The following is a 19074-nucleotide window of genomic DNA, read 5'->3' as shown; positions in this document are numbered from 1 at the left end:
CATACCATCTTCACACTCTATTTGGGCATGGTGACAAACATATTATCCCGGCTTCCACCCTACTGTCTATCCTACATATAGCCCCCTGATCCTTCCATGGACCACTACCTAGAGACCTGAGAACTGATCCTTAAAGGGATACACTCTAGGCTTTAACGATATCAATCCCCACTATATCCCTCCGCACTGTGTGTTACTAGTGTCAAATAAGTGGTTGGCATGAGTGGCTGCTTGTATGTACGTGTATTGCGTGCGCAGCTGCTTATCCCCTTATTGACGTTTTCACTATTTTAATTGTCATTTTGGTGTGGTGAAGACTTATACACTACTGTTGTTTTTTTTTTAATTAATATTTTTTCCTAATAAAGCTGTTTTCCATTATAACTGAAGTGTCCCAATATATGACTGACTTGGCGAAACTTGTTCCTCCTTTATTTATGATGTGTTGAAGGTAGGCTTGCAAAAAAGCCTTCTGCATATCCATTGAAAGCAATAGTAATGGCTGTTTAGAAGCCAGAGCCGCAGAAGCGAGATTAAGAGCTTGAGTGGTATTGTCCCAAGCCTCACTTGAAGGCACAACGCCAGCCTGGTCTGTGTGAAGGAGGGTCTGCAGACCAGTGAAGTAGTTAATTCACCAGATTTTTGGAAAAAATGTTCAAATTTGGATTGAGTATTTCAATATACCTATACCTGCCGCATTGGAATGGTTTTTTACCCTCTTTGTGAATTAGGGAAACCTAAGGTCTTAGAGTATAGCTTGGAATAGAGCCATCTTGTAAAAGAGAGTTATGTATAAAAAATGTTGAAGGATGATGGGCAGAAAAGGTCTTCTAATGAGCCTGAGAAAGACCATCAGGGCCAGGGGCCCTTCTTAGTTTGGTCTATGGCCAATTCTGAACTCCTCTGTCGTGATCGGGGACTCTGGTTACATCTAGACTGAATCGGGAATCATTGGCATGCCTTAGAACTGGATGTGGGCTAATGCCACACCCGGTTTACTGTCTGTGTCTTGGGAGTCAGAGTCTGGGTGCAGATTGTACAGGCCTCGGTAGAATTTATGTAATTCCAAAGCCATTCCAGGAGAGTTGGTCACGTTTACCCTGTGTGTGGACATTACCTGGGGAAAGTAGTTTTCTTAGGACCATGCAAAGCTATGGCTAGAAAAGAGCCAGGCTTGTGGGAGTACTCATACATGGCCTGCTTTATCCAAGGTAGTCTTTGCTTAGTCTTTTTAAATAGAAGGTTGCTCAATTCCTCCCTTGATTAGTTCTGAATAAGTGGAAAGAGCTATATTTTGTTTGTGGGCTGTTTCAAACTGTGTCAGTAAGTTGTCCTATCAGTTAAGATTGGCACCCAACAGAAAATGGTGAAATCACAATTGAAGTTCAACAAAGTATGCATTTATGTGCCTCCCAGATTAGCATGGCACTGGGAGGAGGGATCTGCTTTTTCAGGGGAAAAAAAGTATTGGAGTACTACTTTGACAACGTTGGATCTGACCTCAGGATTCTGAAGTAAAGATTTGTTGAGTCGCCACGTTGGTGGCCAGGGGGTGGATTCTAGATCCAGAGATAAGTGTACTGGGGCATGGTCAGACAGGGAAATGTCAGTTTGGAGTTGCAAGAGAAAATAATCAAGCCTAGATTAGATTGAATGTGCCAAGGAATAGTATGTATAATATCTCTCTTTGGGATGCATTAAATGCCAGGGTTCTACGTAAATTCCATCTTTAATTTTTTGATATATGCGTAGCAGAGATGGGATTAGTCTTTGGAAACCTCCATAACTGGATCTAGTGGAAAGATGAAATCTCCACCTAAAATTTAGAAAACCTCTGTAAATTCCAGAAGGGTAGCTAAAGGTGTTTTGAATTGGGAAGGTAGATATTTCCGGGAATAATTGTAGTGGATTGTAGTGGATTGGAGTGGATTGTAGCCTTGACATAGAGGAAATGGCTCTGGGGATCTATCATCATATCCATTATAGTCCAGGGAATTGGCTTTGAGAGGGAAGATAACATTGGTAAGCTAAAGGAAAAAATTGTTTTAGTGAGTTATGGGATTTTGTCATATTTGAAATTAGTTTCTTATAGAAACCCTCTTTGTGTATCTAGTGTTTGTTTTTTGTTTTTATTTAAATCAGACCTAAGTCTGGAGCATTTCTCAGATTTTAGGCCCCTGACATTCAGGGATGTAACATTAAAGTGGGACTTTAGTCAGAAAACTAAGTCCTGCTAGATCAGTTCAGTCTGGCCCCTTTTTGCAGGTACAGCTATGTAAAACATTAAAAATACCTGCCTAGCCTTTATAGCCAAGGAAGCTGCAACTGCCATGGTGCTGCACATCTGATCAGTTAGGACACCAGCCATTTGATGGTTTAACAGTTTGGTTGAGGACACCATCAAATGTAATAGTTTGTATTGCCAGCATTCTAGAAATTTAACTTTTTTTTAAACTGGTAAATCAATGGGTTTAGTTCTGCTATATGATTTACTGCTGGGGCATTAGGCTTCAGCAAAATGGCAGCCTCCAGCAAGAAGAAGAAGTAGCAATGCTGGAGTCAATTTACAGCACACACCCACATTTTCGAGGCATAAATAATGTGGAATGTGTGTTCCTTGGTAAAGAACATTATTTTTTTTAATCAAATTGTCATGGGTAACATTCTGCTTTATTCCGATCCCTGGTCACAAGAGGAGAAGGGTAAGAGGAGCTAGAGATGGACCCCTAGGGAGTGAATAGCTGGGAAAGAACCAGAGAGATTAGTTTATTTAGAAGCAAGGTCGTCTTTCGACACCAGACTATAGAAAAAGAGCTGGACTCAGCCAGGTGAGACAGCTGAAACTGCACAGGAGATGAGGAGGAGCTAGAATAAAAGCCTGGTACACACAGTGTTTTTTTTTTTTTTCTTTTTTTCGTACAACCCAGTGGGTTGAATGAAAAAAAACCCTCTCCTGTTGGAGCTGCTGTACTAACTATGCAAAGTTAGTATAGTGGTCTCGCCTGCTGAGCTGTTGTGTTCTGACAGGGGGACAGCCCCCCCACCAGAACACTCCGATCAGCGCTCTCTCCGCCATTGGCGAGAGTGCTGATCAGGAGTTGGTTGGCTGCTGGTTTTCTAGCATACCCGTCCGACAGTCAGAGGGTGGCATACACACAGGCCGAATGTCTGGCTTTTCTTTTTTTAACCGGCCAATGTCTTCCCACATTCAGCCCGTGTAAGGGGCTTAAGGGAAGGAGACAACCATAATTATAAACTCGTTTATTAAAGCTAGAATTTGGTAGAGTGCAGAGCTAAAAAAAGCTGCCTACTAGTGGGTAGTGAGAGGCTATTTAGACAATGTGGAGGTGGTGTGCAGTCGGGTGACTTTTTTTGAAGTACTGATACCACAGCTGCATTCCTGGGTAAAGTTAAGAGGGAGCCAGTTATTACAAGAGAAAGGTGTCAGACTCAGAATTTTCCCACCCCTATCATATTCTATTAGGGTGGCAAAAACACACATCATGAAGAAACTACCGCATATAAACACCCAAAGCAACGGAAATACAAACTCCCATCACCTCCGACCGAGGGTATGCTTCTAATACATTCAGTGTGAAATTGCAATATCAATTTTAAAGGAGTATATTCTCTTAGATTGTAAGCTCTAACGAGCAGGGCCCTCTGATTCCTACTGTATTAAAGCGTATTGTATTTGTACTGTCTACCCTCAAGCTGTAAAGCGCTGCGTAAACTGTCTGCGCTATATAAATCCTGTATAATAATATATATTGGAATGAGACTCCTGTGGGGCTCAAAGAGCCAAATACTGGGCCTACTGAAAGCATTAGTGGGAAGCATTGAGATCATAATGCAAGATCAGTGTACTAGTTCAGATCTCAGTACAGTATTATGACATCAAAATCACAAACCTCACTAGGCTAAATGCGTGAACATGCCAGTTTTCCAGGTACTCCATCACATTAATTGGATTACAATATTGTTGGTATCACCAGAGTCACCCTGTGTATTGGAGAGCAAAGTTTCTAAAAGATTAACCAAAGTGGTTCAGTACCTGGAGGAAGCTTGGTGATTGCTCTCTACCATATACCTTCAAACACCCACATAGAGACCAAAGGGAGCATAAAGAACTAAGTTCATTGTAAAGATCTGGGACTCCACCTGAAACCTATCGCTTGTTGGTAGTCCGAGACTGGAACAAGATCCCAAAAGAGACACAGAGGAGCAAAACAGCACTGGCTGCTTATGATCAGCCTGGCAGAATTGCTCAGGAGAGTTTGAACTAAAGCCTCGTACACACGCAACGATTGTTGGCCGACCGATCGGCCGTCTTTTGTCCAGTGTTGTTGTGTTGGTTGAACTGTGCTCTAGACTGCACACAAATTTTATCGGCCAACAAAAACCAACTTCAGAAGTGATTTTCCGTGTGTTTTTTCTTCTCTGAGCATGCCCAGTCTTGCTCATCTGATTTTTATCTGCCGAAATTTGTACTGACTGAGGAACAATCGGCTGTTCTTTTGACGGCCAACAAAAATTTTATAGCATGCACACCAGATTTTGTTCGGCCGAAAAGTCGCAGTCGGTTGTCGGAAGCATCATACTAACAAGCCGACAATCGGCCAATCAGACGTTGGCCGAAAATTCACGGCCAACAATCGTTGCGTGTGTACGAGGCTTAAGATCCGAACACCCCTGAGCTCATCACTTTTCATAAAGCCAAATCTACTCAGCTCTGTTGATTGCTGCCCTGAACTAGCACTGTGTCAGACAAACCGCGTTGTAGGGCCCTTCCTGACATCGGTTCCAGCAATTTCAGATTTTATTTTTATGTTAGTATACTTAATGTCTTATATGTGCAAAAGTTTTGGGAGACGCACACATTGCATTCAGTTTTTATGTCTGCGTTGTCTGTTGAATGAATAGAAGCAGCGTGCTGCACATAACACTTATGCTTTACCATGGTAAAATGAGTATACTGAGCAGATTTCTGTGCTAAGACTTCCTATGGAGAATAAAAGCAGTCCTGTTACAAATAAAATCCCTAGGAGTCACTTCATTTGGCTGAAAGGGAAGAAAAACAAAAGCGGGTTTTCTGCTGAAAGGCATTGAAGTGTTGTGTTATGAGTTCCTATTGAATTATTTTCCCAATCACTGGAGAGTTTAAAGGGCCTGTGGTCCCTTTAATGTTTATTTTAATGGGTAAGGTTGAGCAGATTAACGAACGTAGAGATTTCACACCTGACTTTTTAATGTGATTGCTGCAGATGTTTGAAATGACATCAGTCCTGGGCAGATGATCAGTGTTTGAGAATTTAATTAGTTACAGATTACTAATTGGTTACTAAACACAAAATACTTTAATCTTCAAGAATGTTTCATTATAGCAAAGGGGATAACATCTTTTTTTTTTTTTTTGCAGGCATGCTGTGCATATAAACATCCTTTGTCTAACTCTTAACATCTTGTTAGTAATTAAACCCATTCTCCTACAATAATTAAACTCCTATTCCAATGCAATATTTATGTTCCATTTATGAAACGTACAATCTGTTGGAGAGGGTTTACAAAGGCCTGTTAGGCCTCATGCACACAGTCATGGCGACGTACACCTGCAGACAGCATACAGGCTTATGACCGGAGCGCAGACTTTCTCCCTTCACGACATCCATACTCTGTAAACAAGTTATTGCAAGTACAGCATATACTTATGTACAACCGTTTATGTCTATGGGCCACTGTATGCAGCAACTGGGCTTCCTGGAGGAAGAAAAAAAAACAGAATATTAAGTTGTATGCCACTATTGAACTCGTTTGCTTGAAGCAGTTGAAAATTCACAGTACTCAAATTACAAATATTAAAAAAAAAAACATTTACCAGTTTATCAGTTTATTGTATGTGAAATATTTGCAAATTTATAAGTTTTGATATTGTTCAGATTTGGTTTGTACTATAGTAGGGTGCTTTCATACACGCCACTGACTTCCTGCTGTCAATGATCCTACTAACACATGCTGCAGTAGTTTTTTTTTACAAGCTTGAAGATTGTATCTCCCTGGAACAACGGCCGCTGGTGCCGTTCCTTCAGAGCCCCGTGCCGTGACCGTTGGCTCGCGCGCGCATGCACGGGAATGACATAATCGCGGCTCCAGCCAATCAGATGGCCGGATGCCGCAAACCTGGAAGGGCGACAGAACATGTCGCCCATGGGAGAGGTGAGTGGTCGGCACTTCGGGGCTTCGTTTTAAGGTAAGTATTTCATAATGAGCTAGTATGCAATGCATACTAGCTCATTATGTTTTGTCTTTCAGGTTTTTTTTTTTAAGAGGTTTACAACCTCTTTAAGACCCATTCTTCGTGAACGCTTGGTGCCTCTTGGGCCTTCATCATAATCAGACGTCAGTGATGCAGGTTTGCAAGGCGGCCACTTGGTCGTCTGTGCACGATTCCACAAATTTTTACAAAGTAGATGTGTTGGCATCTGCGGATGCTGCTTTTGGCCGCAAAGTTTTGCAGGCCGCTTTTTGAGAGGACCTGGTCATGTTTGAGGGTGTATTGTTTTCAGGTGAGCTCCAGTTGTTCCTGGTTGAGCTTCATGTTACCTGGTTGGCTAGGTTTAGCCTTTGGGAATTGTTTCTGCTGTGTTTTTTCCCCACTCCTCCTCCTGTTTGACACTGCTTTGGGATATTCCAATGGTCAAGAAGATCTGGAGCTGTGTCCGTCAATAAACAAAAGAGAAAATTGGATTTTTTTGTCTTACCGCAAAATCCTTTTCTCTGATGCTCATTGATGGACACAGCACCCACCCCTCTATTGAGTTGGGTTATTTTTCTTCTGACGCTATTTGCAACAAAACTGAATGCCTATAGCAGAAAGCGGGAGCATACCCCCTGGGACTGCCCCATGGGCGTGGTAAATATTTTTTCTGCCTAGTGTTCTGCTCATGAGGGGGGCAGCATAACCCCAATGGTCAAGATTATTCTGGAGCTGTGTCCGTCACTGAACATTAGAGAAAAGGATTTTACGGTAAGACGAAAATCCAATTTTTTCAGATCCTCAGAGAGCTCTTTGTTGTGAGGTGCCATGTTGAACTTCCAGTGACCAGTATGAGAGAGTAAGATGGATAACACCAAATTTTAACACACCTGCTCCCCATACACCTGAGACCTTGTAAAATTAACGAGTCATGTGACACTGGGGAGGGAAAATAGCTAATTGGGCAAAATTTGGACATTTTCACTTAGGGATGTACTCACTTTTTGTTGCCTGCGGTTTAGACATTAATGGCTGTCTGTTGATTTATTTTGAGGGGACAGCAAATTTATACGGTTATCCAAGTTGTACACTCACTACTTTACATTGTAGCAAAGTTTAATTTCTTCAATTTTGTCACATGAAAAGATATAATAAAATATTTACAAAAATGTGAAGGATGTACTTACTTTTGTGAGATACTGTCAGGGCTCGAGTCCTGCAGGAACACATTGGAATGGTGTTCCTGTACTTTTTCCACAGCAGGAACACTGTACCCATTAGCAGCCGCATCCTGCAGGACTGACTGTCACTGGCCTTTGTATATTAGCTGTCTGTGGCATCTGTGTGTGAGAAGAACAGAGCCACTCAGCCGGCACTAGAGAAAGCAGAGCCGATGGCTTCCTGTATAGCGCCAACTCCTGTCATAGGCGGAGTGATACCAAATGTACTCCCCCCTGTGACAGGAGAGATACAGGAAGTATCGGCTCTGTTCTCTACTGCAGCCACATGCTTCCTCTAGCGCCGGCTCCTGTCATATTTACACTGATGCTCGGGGTTGGACGGTGGGTCGAGAACCATCCAGCAGTACCAGCCAGTAAATCCAGCCAGCAGTTCCGGCCAGCAGTACCAGCCATCATTACTAGCCAGCCTTACCAGCCAGTAGTATAGTTTTCTTCTCGAAGGCTTCCAGTAAAAAATCACATACCGAGTCTGCAAGTTGCTCATCTCGGTGTGAGCCTCTGCTTCAGCAGGATGAACAAGTGTCCTCTGCATGAACTACACCAGTTAGTAACTCAGCTGTAGTTGACTTAGTTACTGAAGATACAGTTGCTGATGTTAGAGAATTCTTCTACCAGAATGTTGGGACCAGAATCTGTGGCTAGAATTAAAAAAATAAATAAATACCGTTGGCTGATTGTAGAAAATGGCCTTTTAGGATGCTATGTGTGTTGACCTCACTGCTTAAAAAAATCCATATCCAAAGGATTTCAGAAGCACATGTAAAGGCAGGAGCTATTCAAGCTGTATTTAGAAAGGAGATTTTGCAATCAAAAATTGCAGAACAAAAGCATACGTTTGTGTCCACCACTAAAGTATTTTGCACTGCCTACTTTTGTGCAAAACAAAATTGCCCTTTCACAGACTTCCGAGATCTTATCAGCTTGCAAGTTGCAAATGGTCCAGACTTGGGATGTATTCTCCATAGTGAGTATACAGCTGCACAAATAATAGATTACGTTGCCAGTGAAATGAGAAAAAAAGCTTTGCAAGACAATTGTTGAACAGGCTCCAAAATTTCTGTATATATATTGATGAATCTACTACAGTTTCTTCATTCAGTGTTAATTGTGTATATTCGTGCCTCTGTTAACGGAAAATACCCAGTTACTTTCTTTCTCGATTTGCTTGATTTGCCTAAGAGTCGGTTCACACTGGGGCGACACGACTCCTTACTACTTCGGGGGCGACTTGTGCATTACATTGCACCACGACTTTGGAGCGACTTGCAGGGACTTCACATAATGGAAGTCTATGCAAGTCGCTCCGAGGTTGCCCCAAAATAGTACAGGACCCTTTTTATAAGTCGGAGCGACTTGTGTTGCTCCTATTAGAACAGGTCCTGTAGCGGTCAATGGACCGTGAGGGAGCGTGACTTGTCAGGCTGACAAGTCCCCTGACAAGTCGCGCTAATGTGAACCGGCTCTCAAGCAGATGCACAGTCTATTGAAGTCACTCTTCTAGCTTGTTTTCTAAACGTGTTCAGTAATGACTTTCTTGCTTAAAACGTGATTGGGGTTTGTAGTGATGGTGCAAGTATAATGCTTGGAAAAAAATGGTGTTCTGGATTGACTTGGTGAAAGAAAAAACAAAGCGTGTCATAGGCTTGAATTGTGCATTTCAGATACAATTGATTGTATTCCTGATCTTCATCATGTAGCATCATTTTTTGAGAAGTTGTATGCTGTGTATCATCAGTCACCAAAAAACTTGTCGGACCTCTCTGAATGAACAAATTCTTAAAATTGGAAAAGTCATATCCTGCACTGCACAGTCATTTCATGAAAGCAAGCTTAAATTCAGCTCATACCAGTAAGCAGAAATCTCTGTTTAGTGGCCTTGACGTCAGAAAATTATTTGTTAAACCTTGCTGGGGTTGCAGGTGCTGTTCATGAAATGAGACTTATCTGAAGCTCTTCAAAGAGATGACATCACACTTCCATGAGCCTACCAGCTGATTAATCGGTCAGTTCCTGCAATTGAGAAAATGAAAGACATGCCTGGCAAACATCTAAAAGAAGTAATGAAATCTCTGGATAAAGGTAATGTCAAAGGTGTGGCCATCAATCCAGAGATTACAAAAAGCCAAGTGAGGATAAATCTCCCTCAATTGTATCAATGTTTGGTGGATAATTTACCAGGCTTTATGCTTTAACTGCGAGCAACAGACCTGCAGCTTCATCATACTCAGGTGAATTTGAAATTTTTGTCTCTGAAATTTACTTGAATTCCCAACGCTGGCCAATCAATGTGTACAGTCCTTGGTTTGAAGGTGAGATGAAGCTGGATCAGCTGTGCAAGAGATTTTCTCAACAATCCATCCATGATCTGTGAATGTTTCAGAGATTTCATTGATAAAGGTGGTGCAGAGGTTCCTGAAAATCTGAAACCATTTGTGACAGCAGTTAAGTCTTCCATTGACATCTGGTGATTGAGAGGGGCTTCAGTACAATGGATTTGGTGATGTCACCCATTAGGAGTGGGCTTGGCATTGAACGGCTGTCTTCTCTTTTGTTTGTCTCATTAGCCCTCCTGTGCATTTATGGGATCCTTTACCATATGTCTCAAAATGGCTAACCACACATTGCAGTGCAAATGATAAAAAAAAATCAGAAAGTTGATCATCTTGAACAGCAAGGGAAATGTTATTCCTGTTTGTGGGATATTTTTTTAACGGACTGTTACTTTATTTTATTTTTATTTTTTTATATATACACGGTTTTAGAAATTTCCTGCGAGGGAACCATTATCACACATTGTGGTATTTTTAGTACAGCATACAGGTTGTTAAATCTGTTCTATATTTTTTTTGTTTAATGCATGTAAATTGCCAGTGTCCTGGTAAACTGGCACCCTACAATAAATGTTGCACTTTATTTGTTAAAAAAGGAGTACTTATTTTTTATATAAATATACATATACACACATACTTTTTTATTTTTCAGGTGGGGGAGGGGGGTCTAGGGTGAGTTCCCAAGACCCCAAGACTTTTTTTGTGTGTGTGTATATATGTATATTATTATTTATTATCATTATGTGTGTGTGTGTGTATGTATGTGTATATGTATATATATATATGTATATATATATATATATATATATATATATATATATATATATATATATATATATATATATATATATATATATATATATATATATATATATATATATATATATATATATATATATATATATATATATATATATATATGTGCATGTGGATAGATAGATGGCTGTGTGTGTGTGTGTGTGTGTGTGTGTATATATATAATATGTGTGTGTGTGTATGTGTGTGTGTGTGTATGTATGTGTGTATATATATATATATATATATATATATATATATATATATATATATACATAATGTGTGTGTATGTATATATATATGTGTGTGTATATATGTATGTATATATATATATATATATATATCTATATATATATATATATATATATATCTTTTTTTTTTTTTTTCTTATTCCAAAATATGTTGGGACGCCTGCCTTTACACGCACATGAGCTTTAAAGCTGGTTCACACTGGTCCGACATACTCTCCGACTTCGAGAGCACAAGTCTCATGACATGTCAAATTGAATGGTTCTCTATGAGAGCCTCCTTAACTGGTCCGATTTGCGCACTACTTGGGTCTGACTTGGGCATGACTTCAGCCTATTGATTTGAATGTAAGTCACATCCAAATCCGATCATCATCTTAGTCAAACCGACTTGTGGCATGCGACTTGTTCTCTGTGTATCTCGGAGGAGAACCCCATGCCAAATTTTAAAAAGAAAACTGCATGAGGTTCCCGCCCCCAAGACCATTTCGGTCTGGTAGGAATTTTGAGGGGAAACCGTACACCAATAAAAAAACAGCGTGGGCCCCCTAAGACTATACCAGACCCTTCAGTCTGGTATGGATTTTAAAGTGGAAGCCGCATGCCAAAAAAACAACCGTGAGTTCCCCCCCCCCCCAAGTCCATGACAAGAGCCTCTTCCCAACAACCCTGGGCAATGGTTGTGGGGGTATGAGGGCAGGGAGCTTATCAGCCCCCAGATCCAGGCCCCCTCTATGTGAGTATGGGGACCCCATTACCCCAAAAAAGCAGTGTAGTGTAAAAAAACAATACAAGAAATGGTTTTTAACAAAGTACGGTATTAAAAAATGAAAAATGTCCTCTGTGGTAGCACCAACGCATCTTCTTGGGCATCCGGGGGGGCCGCCAACGATGTGTTCTTCCTCATGTCTTCTCCCTCCACTGCGGTCTTATCCCTCCGGTGATTAGTTCTTCTTCTGGTCTTCTTCCTCCGCTGCTGTCTTCTCTGCCGCTGACCCAGTCCTCCCGTCGTTGTAATATCTTTGATGCCCGGCAGTTATTACATAGCCATGGGGCATGGCCATCCAGTGACATCAGCAGGAGACTCCGACCCTTGTGACTTTTAGTGATGGGTTGAGGTCAGGACTCTGTGCAGGCCAGTCAAGTTCCTCCACCCCAAACTTGCTTATCCATGTCTTTATGGACTTTGCTTTGTGTGCTGGTGCGCAGTCTTGTTGGAACAGGAACAGCCATCGCCAAACTGTTCCCACAAAGTTGGGAGCACGAAATTGTCCTAAATATTTCGGTATGCTGACACCTTAAGAAATTATTTTCACTGGAACTAAGGGGCCAAGCCCAACCCCTGAAAAACAACCCCACACCAAACCCCCCTCCCCCCCCCCCGTCCTTTCCACTATATTATTTGGACCAGTGCACAAAGCAATGTCCATAAAGATATGGGTGAGCGAGTTTGGGGTGGAGGAACTTGATTTTACCTTTTGACCTTAACCCGATAGAACGCCTTTGAAATAAATTAGAGTGCAGACTAAGAGCCAGGCCTTCTCTTCAACATCAGTGTCTGACCTCACAAACACGCTTCTGGAAGAATGGACATTCCCATAGAAACATTCCTAAACCTTTTGGACAGCCTTCCCTTCAGAGGTGAAGCTGCTATACTGGCAAAAGGTTGGGCCAACTGAATATTGAACCCCCACGGACTAAAGTGGGGTACACACTAATAGAAAATCTGCCGAAAATTCCTGTCCGAGGTAAAATCGTACAATTTTCGGCTAGTGTGTACACAACTTTCGGTAGCCGATGCCGACATTTTCAACGAAAAAAAATGGAGGGACAAACACCAAAATTTTTATCGTCCATCCCCAGACAACCAATTTTCATTTAATGTTTGCAGTACATCCATGAAAAATCGGATACGAAAGACCACGCATGATCTGAAGTGGCTGACAACTCGGAAGTCTGGAAACAAATGTCCCCAAAAAAAAAAAAAAAAATCGGACGAGAAATTTCGTGAACATTTATACACTGTCAACTATAAATGGTAATGAACACTGAGCAAGAGAGAGAAAAATCGGAGGATATTTCGTCTGATTTCCGTCAAGTGTGTACGGGCCTTAAGACTGGGATGCCATTAAAGTTCAAGTGCCTGTATAGGCAGATGTCCCAATACTTCTAGAAATATATAGTGTATGTGATACAGGCCTCTGCCAGATTCTAAAGACCTGTGGCACATCTGCCCATGCATGGAACCTTGCGACGTGTTTGCGACCAGCAGCAATTTGTAGACAGCCAAGGAACCTTTTTGTATAAACCCTTCATATAGAGAGGGAAATACACCAAGTTATTTGGGAGAAGGGGAGGAATGAGGAAAGCTAAAAATGCATTTATGGATAAAGTCCTGCTTTAAGTTTTCACTGCTCACGAGGCTTTTGAAAGTCAGAACTAAGTTATAGTTGGCATTTACTAGATATTGCATCTGCTAGATTTCAGTCTCCCTCCCCCACACCTCCTTCTAAACCAATTAAGAAATTCTTTTAGAGTCAGGAAGTGTGTTTATGAGTTTAGACTTGAAGACCAGAGTGCCAGAACAGGGGAAAGAAAGCAGTACACAGCAGTGCTGCTTTTGGTATCGGGGCAGATAAAAATACTTAGAAAGAATCTAAAGAATGTTAATTTCTGCTAAAATGTATACTGATGTATGTAGGAAGAGGCACTTGAGACCGAGACCCCTGACTGGTCAGTACCGCAGTGCGTACTGCATATTTGCCCGAATGCAAGGAGTTAAACAGAGAAGGAAAGGATTTTTACAATAACTTGACATAATAAAAACCAGGTTTGTGCTGCACCACGTATATGAATGAAAATAAGTTCCTTACCTTTTGAGTGGGGGAGGTGGACTTCTTATGTGGGAGCCTTTTCCTGGTGTACACCCTTGGCGATGTCTCAGATGTCCCACTGTTACAGATATTAACTTCTACTAGGTAATGAAAATAAGGAGGAGATGCTTGTTTGAGCTGTTTAAAACAGTCTTTGCTGGAAAGGAATGACCATTTTTAATGTGGCTAATGTTTGCCACGGGGATATACAGAATCAACCATGAACTATTAGAGGGCTTGAAGCAAAATACAGGAATTAACATCTTTGACACACTTTAAGAAATGATAAAAATATAAAAGGATGCGCTGGCCTACAATTAATGAAGACTGCTGCACCTGAAACTCCCGGAATACCAGCAGATAAAGTGAAACAATATATATATATGAAGGGCGCTGTAATAAAATATATAAATGTATATTGCAAAAAAAAAAAAATCATAACTCCTATAATCATGTGCACCAAAATGACATCAAATTAAATGTGTAACAACATACTATAACCAAAATGCAAATAAAACTTGATGCACAAAATGCAATGGAAAAAGTCCCAAAAAGTGTCTAAAATCCAACACAGTCCAGATAATGTGATTATATATTATATATATATGTCCTTTTACTTCAAAGTGCTGCATGCATGCATCACCACCTTGGTCTAGTAATGAAATTGCTGCTTACAAGACCCAATAGGATCAATGAGCATATAAGCTGTTCTCAGCTAGGGAATTATTCCGTGATGCTACGAACGGACACCATCTACGGGATCACAGATGAATATATGCAACAAAGGAGGACGAATAGTGCATTATCGCTGAAACCGATGTTTATTAAAAAAAGAAATACACTTACAAACAATTGTGGAAAAAACAATAGGGAATCAATCCAATCCCAGTTGGCGCCTTCGGAGGGGAAACGCGTCGGGGGGAGACAGCCATGACATCAGCAAGCACGGACTGCACAGCAGGCAGCCATGCCACTACGAGAATCAGTGCCTTATCTCCACGATTGTGAGTGGTAATTAAGTACTGGTCAAAGCTTGCAATACCTATGCGATACTATGGCAATAGTCAGACCCCTAGTGATTGGTTTAAAAAAGGCTTTTATGCAAGTTATTGGCCATTAAGGGGTAAGGGGGCCCGGGTACTGCCCTGGGGGACACGTATCAAACGTTTTCATGCGGTATGTAAGGCATACTTCGGAATCACGCATGCAAATTTTTAAGGAGAGTTTTTTTTTCATGAATTGCACAGGTTTTGTTTTTCAGACCATTGTATGGTATTTTACTGCATATTTGGATCCGGTAATATATCGCTTAGTGAACCCCCCAACTACAGCTGGGCAATGGAATCTGTGGCCAGCCACAGGAATTCCAAAAATGGCACAGGCTAACTGATACTTTCAAGGCATCCTTAAGTGGACGTATATGATTCATTTTTTTTTCCTTCAACCAGCAGGTCGAAGAAAAAATTAGCTGATTCCCTCTTCCACACATTCCGCTGTGCTATTGAATTCTGATCGCGGGGAACCTTCCCTGTCATCAGAATACAATGATCAGTGCTGCCAGCTATAGCCAGTGGCACTGATCATTCAGCAAAAACCCAACAGGCTGGTTGTGCACAAGTCAATCGATAGATCGACTTGCATATATCTAGCCTGCCCATATATGGATCGAAGTTCGGCCAGATCCTGCTTAACTAGACAAATTTCGATCCATGCATGGCTGGCTTTATTTTCAGGAATCAACTTCTTTGCAGTTAGAAATGCATTGTATAAAGCAATTGTCCTATCCAGTGTATTTAGCACTTTTAACAGACAAACTCTCAGCTCTCAACTAAACCAAGGGATTATTTTTCATCCAGGGAGAAATAGAATAATCTATTGTACTTGTTAAATTAACTTCTTTTCGCTAGTCATTACTAAACTCTATATAGGTCTTTCTGTACACTGACCGAAGAATAGTCCATTAAGGCTGAACGTTTCATTATGTTTTAAACGGGTGCCTTGTTGCTTTTTTGCACTTTAATGGCATTTTCCTGCCAGGTGTCCAATTTACCATTTAGAATGCACATGGTTGCAAGTGAAACAAACCATGGTTTGGGGTTTTATGCCATGTCTGTTTATGGTGTGATTTGGAATCAAATGTTGTCCTAACTGCAAGTTGGCATGTGCTTCCTAAAAAACGTTCTAAATGTTAAACTACATCAGACTCTTTCCTGGCTGAATAAAGTTTAAAACACTCACTTAGGCCTCACGCACACCTGAGCTCAAAAACACTTGTTTTACAGGTGTTTGATGTTTTTTTTTTTTTTTTCCCCTGCCTCTAAATGCCTCTCTGTTAGACTATGTGTCTATGCACAGGTAAGCTTTTACAGGAATTTAGAGGCAGAAAAAAATAAATCACTTGTGCATTTAAGAGAAGTGTATTTTGGCAGAAAAAAAACTTCAAAATGCGCCTAAGTGCTAGACCTATACAGCGCTTGAGCGGTTTTTATTTTAGTGGGCAGGATAAATTAATATTTGGGGTAACGAAATAAGCACCTAAGCTCTTGATGCGTCGAAACATGGTTTAGAAGCATTTTTTACAAAAGTGCATGAGGCCTTGTAATTGTGAGATATGAATTGGATAGCAATGGTTTATGTGAAACACATTTTTTGGATGGAGTAGGGAATGGTAAAAGCTCTGGCAGTTGTGTCCCATTAGGGAAATTTCACTTCCTGTCAAGCAGACTCAAAAGATCTTTGCAAAGTGAGAAAATCCCCTCATAAAATGGGCATACATGGTTAGTTTTGTTTTCTTCTTCTTTTTTTTTTTATTTTTTATTTAGCCAGCAGGCTGAACTGAAAAAAAAGATTCATCCATCCACACAAACGAGGTGGTTGGGGGTATGTTCAAACGAGGTGGTTGGGGGTATGTCCCCCTTGCATGGGCAGCTCCGCTTATAGTGCCGCCTTGATCCCTGTTTGTCAGGGGAATTTTATCTCCTGCAGATGTGATGTCATCCTGCGTGTGTGCTGGCCAATGAAGCCCAAAACCAGCACACAGAAAAAGATGCTGGCACGTAGACCATTGAAGGAAAGGGGAGTATAGCTCCAGTTCAGTCTTAAGTTTTAGTCCTGGTGACAGTTGTCACCAGAGAGATTCTAATGCTTTACCACTTTATCGAGGAAAAAAAAACATTTTTGCCTATACACTTTAATATTGTTTTTCCAAATGTTCATTACCCAAAAGGGTTCAAATTGCATTGGCACTTCTCAAATTCAGTTATGAAGTCAGCATACTGTATATTCCAGAGAAGTGCTCTGATTATAGCAAAACAGCAGATGCTTGCACCCCATATGAAGTTAAGCCATGCCATCGGCATCTCCCTATAGTCACACTATTCATGAGGGAATCTCTTTATTAGTAGTAGGGTCTTGGTGCTTCCATAAATTGATATATTTTGAGATTGCTTAAACCTGTGAGAACCTATCAATGAAGAAAGTTGGTCACTGTTCCTGAAAACTCCATATTGAAGTTCTTCCAAACTATTGATATATACTAATATTACGTTTGTAGGAAACAGATTTTTCACTTGGATCCATCTTGGCATTCTGTACATAAACAAGAGTTTATTTGGTTCTTGATAAAGAGTTGACATTTAGACCTCAAGCACACTGGACGTTCTTAAAGCTGCTCCTAAGGGGGCGTCAAGTGTTTTTTTTTTTTTTTTTTTTTTACAGCTTAAAAACGCCTTTCCGTGTTATTCTATGTGTCCATGCACACATAGGCTTTTAGTAACTGTAAGTGGCATAGGCGGCCATGGCCAGTGCTTTCTGGAGCATCAGTGTTACTGCTGTAAAAACGCCTAACGCGGCTAAACGTGCGTTAACCCTGTAAACAGAGTTAAGCTGTGTCAGATGTTTTTAAGCTGTAGTAATTGGATTTGGGAGTGGAAAATGGAAGAGGGCAGAGAAACGCTGCTAAATGCGAACGCAGCAAAACCTGCTTTAACGCCAGTGCAAAACTCTTCTAAAAGCGTGTTTTTACTGCTGCTTTCTCCTGGCGTTGGGACTGGCTTTGCAGACCGCTTTTTAAAAAGCCCTGTGTGCACGAGGCCTAAGATATTTAATTTGGTGGATACACAAGTTGTACAACAACTAAACCAATATGGGTTATCACAATGTCAGTTACCACAGTGTATTAATAGCTGGAGGATGTGCAGGTGACTCTGTGCTCCACTACATAGCAGCAGGTAAAAACCACAGCTCTCAGGGCAGCCTCACGCCACAATGCGTGCATCGGTGCGTATCCATTGACGATCACCTACAGCAGGGATCCTCAAACTATGGACCTCCAGCTGTTGTGGAACTACACATCCAATGAGGCATTGTAAAATGCTGATACTCACAGACCTGACTAGGCATGATGGGGATTGTAGTTCCTGAACAACTGGAGGGCCATAGTTTGAAGACCCCTGACCTTGCAGTGTGCATGTGCTGTAATGCAAATTTATACACATGCAACTTTGAGGGCTTTTTCACACCACAGGTCCATGTAACCTAAACCACTTCTTTTGTAGGATAAAACATTTTATTCTACTTTTCCATTGTTGTTCAAGTTTACCAGTTGTGTATACTGGTCTGGGTAAAAGTTTTTAATCTTTTATGGAAATATTCTGTTTGCAGCCTTTAAAAGCCATCTCACAAATTTTCTAGTTTTCTGACTTGATAATTCATTCAGGTTAATTCATGGTAAAAATAAAAAAGTAATTAAAATACTTTGAAGCAAGATGTTTTAAACCTTAATCACTTTTCAATCTATTTCTAAATGGGCCCCTAAGAGCCCAATAACCTTTTAATGTTGCTGTAATGTGCGGTAAAATGCGTTTATTGTGTTGCAGTGACATTCATTTTAAATGGTATCTGAGGACACTAGTACAGTAGTGGACAAAGCACCCATACCACACTGTATATTCAGAGAAGTGTTCAGATGTTGCTATGATTATAGCAAAACAGCATACCACAGTGCTCAACAACACACATGCAGTTGTGATATGCTGAAAAAAGGTCACTTTCGATCTTCTATGCATCGAGGTGTGATGTCAGCTCATTGAGAAGGAAGAGACCAACGTAAAGTGGTTCTAAAGGCTAGACCTTTGTTTTTTTTTATTTTTTTTACCTTTTACCTTAATGCTCCTTCTGCATTAGGGTAAAAAAAAGCTCCCCCCCCCCAGGCTCTGAGACAACCATTGGCTCCTGCTGCTGTCAGTCAAATCTTTTAAAGAGGGGGCAGGGTTGAGCTATAATGTTTGTGTATGTGTGTGTCAGTGGATGCAAACAGCTTGGCTCGGGAGTGAG

At 40.9% G+C, this 19074-nt stretch overlaps 1 protein-coding gene across 1 annotated transcript in view; it reads left to right on the top strand.

Annotated features, from left to right (window-relative positions):
• Positions 1 to 19074, top strand: part of NKD1 (NKD inhibitor of WNT signaling pathway 1) — a 136321-nt gene that overhangs the window by 77454 nt on the left and 39793 nt on the right. The window lies entirely within an intron of this gene.

This window comes from Pelophylax lessonae (genome assembly GCF_965119305.1).
Source record: "Pelophylax lessonae genome assembly, chromosome: 10".
Taxonomy (NCBI): domain Eukaryota; kingdom Metazoa; phylum Chordata; class Amphibia; order Anura; family Ranidae; genus Pelophylax; species Pelophylax lessonae.
The sequence above is the reverse complement of the archived record's forward strand: the minus strand, read 5'-3'. Positions and strand labels throughout refer to the sequence as shown.